We start from the raw sequence: 9,618 nt of genomic DNA, 5'->3' as shown, positions 1-9,618 counted from the left end.
TAATAAGAGACCCAATAGACAAGCTGCTGCTGATACCCATGGCATATCAATACTACTTTTTGAATGAAAAGGCCAATGGGATTGTGGATACAAAATGTTAGGAAATGTTTGTGATAAACAGTTATTACACCCATTTTTGTGCTTATAGATAAGTATTCTTTACCTTGAAAAGTATTTATGCATTGACATATACTCATATGTAACCTAACCTTGGCCTACTTACATCATACCTCAGGCTATGTCATAATAGCTTGCTTAGGACACAATAAGGCCTAGTGGGTGGGATCAAGATATAAATACAGGGTCACTCCCTGGGGCACCTCAGTCCCTAGAGAAGAGCCAGAAAGAACACATCAAGACACATCTTTGTGAAGAGGCTCATTTAGAGAATTAACAACATTCTTCCACCAACCAGGTAAGCAGTTACATTTGACATTAATTAAGGCGCAAAGAATGAAGCAGACCAAGCTGACAGGACGTAGGAGGGAATGGGAGGTTCAGTGGGTGGAATACATGCAAGCAATAGTAAAGTGGAGTCGCCAAGCCAGGATTTAGGGGGTGAACTCTCCCACAAAAATTTTCTTTATGTATTATTCATGTGTTGGTTGATTGCTTTTCCTCCAAAGGGAATTGGAGACAACTGGAAAGGATCCATTCAATATAAACATGTTTGAGATAAAGTAAGAAATAGAAGGTAAAGGGATAGAAGGTAAAGGGATAGAAGGTAAAGGTACTAAGCAGGCATCATGGCCCATAAGTGAGGCAAAGATTGAGTTCTAGGGTCTTAATCCACTCTAGAAGCAAAAGGAAGAATTTAAACTAAGGGCTGGAAGAAGGCTTCAAAGGGGATTGTAGAGCAGGACTTGGAAAGGTAAGGACCTTTCCTTGGGTGACAATGAAGTAAATATCATTTTAGGTAGAAGGAGGGTAGTAGTTCCTACACTGGGACCTAAGTGTCTGCAACAGAGATGGTGGAGAGGAGCCATGGGAGACGGATACAACTGAGGGTAGGAACAAGTGACAAGTGATGCAGGGTGCTCAGTGGTTGCTAAGGTTCTGGAAGTGAGCTCCTTTCCAATCACTCAGCACCTCCCCAAAGGTGCTAAGGAACACAAAGCTTAATTTGAAAGATTTAGAGAAAATGCTGGATAACAGGGCAAGTGGTATATTTTAATGTGGCCATACAGTAACAGAATTTACTGAATTTTCTTTTTTTTTAAAGATTATTTATTATATATAAGTACACCGTAGCTGTCTTCAGACACACCAGAAGAGGGCATCGGATCTCTTTACAGATGGTTGTGAGCCACCATGTGGTTGCTGGGAATTGAACTCAGGACCTCTGGAAGAGCAGTTGGGTGCTCTTAACCGCTGAGCCATCTCTCCAGCCCCTTACTGAATTTTCAACATGCACAGACACTAAAACACAATGTACAGTCTTCCATAAGTCACCATTTCCAAAATTAATATCACATTTAGTAAAAAAAAACCTACACATTTCTCTAGATGTTGCAGCTCAAGTTTTATCACAGGGACATATGGAATATGAATCTATGATATCACAATGTTAGCAGGGAATCTGGGTGGAGACAGTTGAAGATAAGAGAGAAATACGACCAAGAGATACTTCAAGGACTTCCTAGTAAAATAGTTATCTATGGGAACATTCCTTTCCTAAAGGAAGCAGATCACGAGGTGAGGCTCACATTCTCTAACATTATAACCATGTTACCAGAAAGTACTTTTATCATCACTAAAGGAGCCATGCTGCCTCTGGGACCCTGATGACCCTTGTAGCAAAAGATCATTAGTGGAAGGGAAGGCAGGCCAATGGACACTCCAAGACAATGTGCTTGATTACCATGACAATATCTAATAGTTGGTGATTATGTCATTTAAAATAAAATGTTCCAAGAGAGTAATTTTCCCTCCAAATCACTACAAGCACCATAAATACACCATACTTTAGCAAAGAGAATGAATTGAATCTGATGCTGTTATACATGTTGTTAATAAATTATTCATATTTTAGGAAAAGATAACCATACACTGCCTGAAAAAAGCCATAGGAGGGAGGAGTCCTGGAATCTCCAAAGTGAGGTGTTGAAAGCCTCTCTGTTAGGGTCTCTCACTGGGAGAGTGCAGCCAGTGACAGTATTACTCCCTAATCAACACTTCCTAAGTAGCCAATATTCTTCACAAAATGCCAATTCACAGGACAACAACAGAGAAAGCAAGAGGTTTATTCCCTGAGCATAACACTGCCTCACTGAAATTTCAACATGCACAGACACTAAAAGAAAATTTATAGTCTTCCATCAGTCACCATTTCCAAAATTAATATCATATTTAGTAAAAAAAATACCCTACATATTACTATTGATGTTGCAGCTCAAGTTTTATCACAGGGACATATGGAAGGGAAGGGTCATGATGCTTAAGTATGGGAAATATGTCTTCATTACCCAAATATTCTCATTGGTAGAGGGTAAGCCAATAGCTAAGTTCAAAATGACATCACCTGTTACCACCAGCAGCTGTAAAGTTTCATAATTACATCACTTGTTACCACCAATAGCTGTTTATATTTCTAATGGCATCACCCGATACCACCAATAGCTGTCTAGTTTCATAATGCCATCACCTAGCTTACTACCATAGATCCCCAAAACCATAAGATCTTCATGAAGACTCTGTAGGCATGCTTTGAAAGTGTAATGTTTGCAGTTATTAGGCCTCCATAAAAGCATATGAATCTCCATCTGTGCAATTAAAGGCTTAATGAATTCATGTTTTACATGACTCTTGATATACCTAAGTACAAGATGCCCTGTCAGTAGCTGGACACACTTAAAAAAAAAGAAAAGAAGACACAAAACTTCCATTGTGAGGCATGTATAGCCTATGTACTGAGGCTTCCCATTAGAAGAATGTGGTTGTCCCCTGCTTAATCAAAACCATTGATTCAAAGACTACCCACTGTATTTTCCCATGAAAAAGACCAGACTTACAAGTTTAATCATTAAGATGAGTAGGAGAATGTGAGTAATGTCCTTTTCATGACATCTGTATGTTACATAAGACATACTCTAATCTATGGTACAAAATTCTGAGTGCCACAGATGTCATCAAACCTATACCAAATCCAGTGTGGAAATATTGCCTACATTTTATAATTCAGTTTTTGAAATTAGTTCCTATGCAGTATGCTACACCCTTCTCAATATAAAATATGCAACCATAGAGTTAGTACAGAGAAAATTGGTGGGGACAGACCAGGAGTTAATGTGTCCTTTAGAGCTTCTACACTATACACATGCCACAACACCTAAGGACAGAAGTTGAAGATTACATATTTTATTACTTCCATAACTAATCCAGATTTCTAAAAGTTCTCTCTGTGTTGTTATTCGAATTTCAGTATGAGGAATTTGATGATACTGAGTAAATCCATGGGAGGGCGAGACAAAAGGACTGAGGGAGGGAAGGAGGGAGGAAGGGAGGGAGGGGGCGTGCAGGTGAAAAGCAGAAAGGAAGGCAGAAGGGAGGGAAGAACCATGTTGCCTCATTTCCAAGTTAGGGGGAGGCACTCCTTATTGAAGCTTTCTCATTGGTGAAAAGTGAGCCAATGGCTGCACTTCTTCACAATGATGTCATCTCTTACCATGATAAATACGGTATTAAGACTTGATAGGTACCATCCTAGAACATAGTATTTTCCACATAAAACACAATACCCATACCATGTGCTCTAGCATGGGAAATAAGGATAGACGATTACAAGAATCATCTCTGGAACTGTTTTTCAGGTGTAGTCACAGTGTACATTCAGAGTATTTAAAGAAGCCATGTGAGGCATAGATGGCTTCTTCACTAAGGTTTCCCACTGGGAGCTGCTCTCTGCTCTCCTCAATCAGGGCCACGCTTCAGTTAACCACTGTGTTTACTTCTCAGAACAAAACACAGACTCTAAAACCATGAAAAATAGTCATATTAGTCTTAGTGACTGATTAGTCCCATGACCTTGGTACCTCACTAGCACACTCAGTTAAGGGAGTTACAAACGTCATCACTTCTACAGCCAATGTTTAAAAATTACTTGCATATTAAAATTCACTTTTGAACACAGGACGCTGAAATGCTAAGGTCACAAGAACCATTGCAACCACCTTTGGAAGCATGAACACTTTAAACGTTCCCATTGGTGGAAAATAAACCAATAGCTACCTGCCTTTGTGATGATATCATCTGTTACCATAGTTAGAAGCCAAGTTAATAGGGCAGCAGGTAAGGTTGCAGCCTTTAATCCTAGCACTAAGGAGCCAGAGGCAGAAGGATTTCTGAGTTTGCTTCTAGCCTGGTCAACAAATCAAGTTCCAGAGCAGCCAGGGTTGCTACACAGAGAAACCCTGTCTCAAAACAACAACAACAATAAGAACAACAACAAAGAATTGTGATTCTAATGTAGGAGTGGGCAGTGGTGGCCAACACCTTTAATTCCAGCACTTGGGAGGCAGAGGCAGGCAGATCTCTGATTTCGAGGTCTGCCTAGTCTACAGAATGAGTTCCAAGAAAGCCAGGGCTACACAGAGATACTGTCTCAAAAATATGAAAAGAAAAACCTGAGGGGGTGGTTTGAAATATGGTAAGAGTCAGAGGACCAGGAAGTCTGCTGTGAGATTGTCTCTTCTAGAAATGACAGGAAAACTTCAGCCGTGATACCCTAACAATATGGCTGCCTAAGCAAGGACCTCATCAATAAACATGCTAATATGGAAGGGGTAAATCTCATGTGTTCCTATCTCTAGATAAAATATCTAAAAGCTACTAAGGAAAGATGAGAATGGGCCAATAGTTTTTCCCAGGGATGAGGTCCCTAATTGGTTACCTAATAGCAAGTGGTCAAGCCTGAAATCAAACAAACAAGTAACACTTGTTATTGTTACTATTTAATGGTTGTGTGTGTGTGTGTGTGTGTGTGTGTGTGTGTGCGCGCGCGCGTGTATATGTGTATCTCCAATTTAAATTTCATCATTTCTTCTCTTCCCCCTCCTTCCTCTAATCCCTTTCATGCACTCCTCTGCCATATATATATTTGAAGATGGCATTAGTCATCCTTGACACTACTCTTCTCATGTACGCACAGGATGCTCTCTATCTGGCTGAAGAGACCACCAGCAGCAGGAAGAAAACATGATGCCTCAGTGTGAGGCATTGATGATCTCACCATTAAGGTTACTCATTTGAGGGAAATGGCTTGGAGATGTCCTCCTTACTCAAAGGCTCTCCTGGACTCATATTTTGATCACTTCTCACCACAAAACTCAAATCATGGGTTTGAACTGCAAGTAGTGATCTAAATAGTCCTGACAAATAGTGCTGCCTTCATGACCTCCTCTCCGTCACAGAGTAATTCATCCTGGAAGACCCAACTGAGAGGGTTATCGTCACTTGTAGATTGAATCCTATTTTGAAGCTTCACCTATACATTAGTAGTCACATATCAGCACAGGCATATTTCAGAGACTAAGAGGATCCGTGGAAGGAAGACCCTTTTACCTCCTCTGGGAGACATCATATTCTCTTTCTGGAGATATTATATTGGTGAAACATGAGCCAATGGCTGCCTTTCTTCATAGTGACAGCAAGTGATATAATCTTTTGCCACTCTATCACTTCATATCATATAGTTTACCACTAAGACCTATAACGGTAATCTTATTTTCTTTTTTTTTTATTAACTTGAGTATTTCTTATATACATTTCGAGTGTTATTCCCTTTCCCAGTTTCCGGGCAAACATCCCCCTCCCCCCTCCCCTTTCTTATCGGTGTTCCCCTCCCCACCCTCCCCCCATTGTCCCCCTCCCCCCAACAGTCTAGTTCACTGGGGGTTCAGTCTTAGCAGGACCCAGGGCTTCCCCTTCCACTGGTGCTCTTACTAGGATATTCATTGCTACCTATGAGGTCAGAGTCCAGGGTCAGTCCATGTATAGTCTTTAGGTAGTGGCTTAGTCCCTGAAAGCTCTGGTTGCTTGGCATTGTTGTTCATAAGGGGTCTTGAGCCCCTTCAAGCTCTTCCAGTTCTTTCTCTGATTCCTTCAACGGGGGACCTATTCTCAGTTCAGTGGTTTGCTGCTGGCATTCGCCTCTGTATTTGCTGTATTCTGGCTGTGTCTCTCAGGAGCGATCTACATCCGGCTCCTGTCGGTCTGCACTTCTTTGCTTCATCCATCTTGTCTAATTGGATGGCTGTATATGCATGGGCCACATGTGGGGCAGACTCTGAATGGGTGTTCCTTCAGTCTCTGTTTTAATCTTTGCCTCTCTCTTCCCTGCCAAGGGTATTCTTGTTCCCCTTTTAAAGAAGGAGTGAACCATTCACATTTTGATCATCTGTCTTGAGTTTCATTTGTTCTAGGCATTTAGGGTAATTCAAGCATTTGGGCTAATAGCCACTTATCAGTGAGTGCATACCATGTATGTCTTTCTGTGTTTGGGTTAGCTCACTCAGGATGATATTTTCCAGTTCCAGCCATTTGCCTACGAATTTCATAAAGTCGTTGTTTTTGATAGCTGAGTAATATTCCATTGTGTAGATGTACCACATTTTCTGTATCCATTCCTCTGTTGAAGGGCATCTGGGTTCTTTCCAGCTTCTGGCTATTATAAATAAGGCTGCAATGAACATAGTGGAGCACGTGTCTTTTTTATATGTTGGGGCATCTTTTGGGTATATGCCCAAGAGAGGTATAGCTGGATCCTCAGGCAGTTCAATGTCCAATTTTCTGAGGATCCTCCAGACTGATTTCCAGAATGGTTGTACCAGTTTGCAATCCCACCAACAATGGAGGAGTGTTCCTCTTTCTCCACATCCTCGCCAGCATCTGTTGTCCCCTGAGTTTTTGATCTTAGCCATTCTCACTGGTGTGAGGTGAAATCTCAGGGTTGTTTTGATTTGCAGGTAATCTTATTTTCTAAGACCGCCCATGTCACTCTTTGTGGCAGTGAAGTTCCCAGAAAGTCCTAGCCTCTATGGCATCTGAACTTTCAGGGAATCCAACTAAAACAAATAATTTAGAGTGGTGTAAATGCTATCACTTCCATAAATAATATGAATATTCCTAAGAATGCTTCAGTGTGTTCATCTCAGTGGCTGGGAATCTGTGAGAGATCATGGACTTTTTACAAAAATGCTAGATTTTTTTTCTGTGTGTATATGTGTGCATCACATGCAGGAATGCTTGTGAAGATCCATGGAGGGATTCCAGGGGCTTGTGAATCCTCTGAACTGGATGGAAGAATGGTTATTAGCCACAAAGTGTGTGCCAGGAACTGAACCCAGGTCCTCTGCAAGAGCAGTAAATGCTATAACTACAAAGATATCATTCCAGCCCCACCCCATGCTTTCCCAGTGGTGGAAGGTGGGTCAAAGGCTGTCTTGTTGACCCCACATGTTGCCACACTCAAATGTATCCTTTCCATAAGATTGAGATCGTGTTGGTACTACAAATTTCAATTAATTTCAATACAAGGATGCATGAGATGATAAGGAAGTGGGCAAGGAGCTTCTTTTGGTATCATAAAGTCTCCATTTAATCTTTCTTACTGCAGAAAATTAGGCAAATGGCTGCCCTATTTCATAATTGTTTCATTATTTGTCATTGTAATCAATAGGTCAATTCAATACTACTGAATTCCACATCATAAAATGTGTCATTGCCTGAATAATCAAATGTTATTTGAAAACCTCATCCTTCCTAAAAATAATCTCTATTTAGAACTCCTAGATTTAAGACTAGCAGGTAGGCTGGAGAGATGGCTCAGCGGTTAAGAGCACTGATTGCTCTTTCGGAGGTCCTGAGTTCAATTCCCAGCAACCACATGGTGGCTCACAACCATCTGTAATAGGATCTGATACCCTCTTCTAGTGTGTCTGAAACAGCTACAGTGTACTCATATACATTAAATAAATAAATCTTTAAAAATATTTTAAAAAATAAGTCTACCAGTTGAGTTTGGAAAAATGGATTCTCCCAAATTACAGTTATGCATTCATATCCTACATACCCAAGAATTAATGAAGGATTTAAGAAATTGCATCTGATGTTACTCTTAGCACAGGTCTTTCGCATGCAAGACAACTGTCCTGACATTGAGCTATATCCCACCCCAGATAGCAACCCTGTTGCCTCTTTGATGTTCTAGTGAACTCTCCACTAACTTTTCCCATTAGAAAAGAGAGCAAATGTTTTCTTTGTTGTTACCATTAGGCAAGGCCATTGCACGACTCACTGATGTGTTCACACTCATGCCAGAATGTCTCACGTGTTTGTTCCCTGAATGGTCATGAGAATGATTTTAGTGTGTATTGTCTTCTGAGGAGATTTATACCTGCACCCAGGTTATCTTCTATAAGAATAGAATTCGGAAGGCTCCTTCTTCCATTACTAAGACTATTTAAAAACATTACCTATGTATTGCTATTCACATTTCTGCAGGAATATTTTTCAGAGCATTGAAGACCCAAGGAGGGAGCATCCATGGTGCTTTGATAATGCACTCATTAGTCTTGCTATCCCATAGGTAGAAGCTGGCCCACTGCTTGCACTGGTTCATGATGCCATAATCTGTTGCCAGAAACAGGATGCTAGTTTAACATCACAAAACTTAAAAACCACAGGCTCTAACCACTTGAAAAAAACTAATGTGGCTGGACGTGGTGGCACATGCCTTTAATTCTCACACTCAAAAGGCATAGGTGGGCAGATTTATGAGTTTGAAGCTACCCTGATCTACAGAAAGAGTTATAGGATGCCAGGAGTATTCAGAGAAACCCTGTCTTGAAAGAAAAAGGAAAAAGGAAAACTAATGTTCCCTACATTATTATACCTCCCTACCTTTACCCAGTTTTCTGCTAGGAAAATGTCATTATAGTTTCAGAAGTCAAATTTAACTTTCTATTTTTTCATGTTTTCTTGGATATTTTTTTATTTACATTTCAAATGTTATCCCCTTTCCCGGTTTCCCATCCATAAACCCCCTATGTAATCCCCGCTCCCCCTTCTTCTCCGACCCTGTCCTGCCTCCCTGCCCTAACAATCCCCTACACTATGGGGTCCAGCCTTGGCAGAATCAAGGGCTTCTTCTCCCATTGGTTCCCAAAAAGGCCATCCTCTGCTACATACGCAGCTGCAGCCATGGGTCTGTCCATGTGTACGCTTTGGATGGTGGTTTAGTCCCTGGGAGCTCTGATTGGTGGTATTGTTGTTCTTATGGGGTTGCAAACCCCTTCAACTCCTTCAATCCTTTCTCCAACTCCTGCATTTGGGGACCCCGTTCTCAGTTCAATGGTTGGCTGTGAGCATTCACCTCTGTATTTGTCATGCTCCGGCAGAGCCACTCAGGAGACAGCTATATCAGGCTCCTGTCAGCATGCACTTCTTGGCTTCATCAATACTGTTTGGGTTTGGTGGCTGTATATGGGCTCAATCCTCAGGTGCAGCAGTCTCTGGATGGCCTTTCCTTCAGTCTCTGCTCCAAACTTTGTCTCTTTATCTCCTCCTATGAATATTTCTGTCCCCCCTTCTAAGAAGGACTGAAGCATCCACACATTGGTC

The 9,618-nt window shown here is 41.2% G+C and overlaps 1 protein-coding gene across 1 annotated transcript in view; it reads left to right on the top strand.

Moving 5' to 3' along the window:
• Nucleotides 1-318: 318 nt before the first annotated feature.
• The window catches only part of Map7d3 (MAP7 domain containing 3), a 66,626-nt gene continuing 57,326 nt past the window's right edge, over nucleotides 319-9,618 (top strand). Inside the window, exon 1 of the mRNA XM_087600225.1 lies at nucleotides 319-415. The gene's annotated coding sequence lies outside the window, so the exon portion shown is untranslated. The remainder of the gene's footprint in view (nucleotides 416-9,618) is intronic.

Source organism: Rattus norvegicus, chromosome X, assembly GCF_021556685.1.
Source record: "Rattus norvegicus strain SHRSP/BbbUtx chromosome X, alternate assembly SHRSP_T2T, whole genome shotgun sequence".
In the NCBI taxonomy this organism is placed as follows: domain Eukaryota; kingdom Metazoa; phylum Chordata; class Mammalia; order Rodentia; family Muridae; genus Rattus; species Rattus norvegicus.
The sequence above is the reverse complement of the archived record's forward strand: the minus strand, read 5'-3'. Positions and strand labels throughout refer to the sequence as shown.